We start from the raw sequence: 250 nt of genomic DNA on the forward strand, positions 1-250 counted from the left end.
CTCTGTGACTCTGTCTCTGTGTCTCTGTCTATCTCTGTGTCTCTGTTTCTCTGTCTCTGTATGTCTCTGTTTCTTTGTCTCTGTGTGTCTGTCTATCTCTGCCTCTGTCTATTTCTGTGTCTTTATCTCTGTGTCTCTGTTATCTCTGTGTATCTCTCTGTCTCTGTGTCTCTATCTCTGTGTGTCTCTGTGTTTCTCTGTCGCTGTCTCTCTCTGTCTCTGTGTCTCTATCTCTGTGTGTCTCTGTGTT

The 250-nt window shown here is 44.4% G+C and overlaps 1 protein-coding gene across 1 annotated transcript in view; it reads left to right on the forward strand.

Annotated features, from left to right (window-relative positions):
- Nucleotides 1–250, forward strand: part of LOC114052604 (G-protein coupled receptor 35-like) — a 16,058-nt gene that overhangs the window by 12,396 nt on the left and 3,412 nt on the right. The window lies entirely within an intron of this gene.

Source organism: Vombatus ursinus, unplaced genomic scaffold (assembly GCF_900497805.2).
Source record: "Vombatus ursinus unplaced genomic scaffold, bare-nosed wombat genome assembly UNPS02014808.1, whole genome shotgun sequence".
NCBI classification, from domain to species: domain Eukaryota; kingdom Metazoa; phylum Chordata; class Mammalia; order Diprotodontia; family Vombatidae; genus Vombatus; species Vombatus ursinus.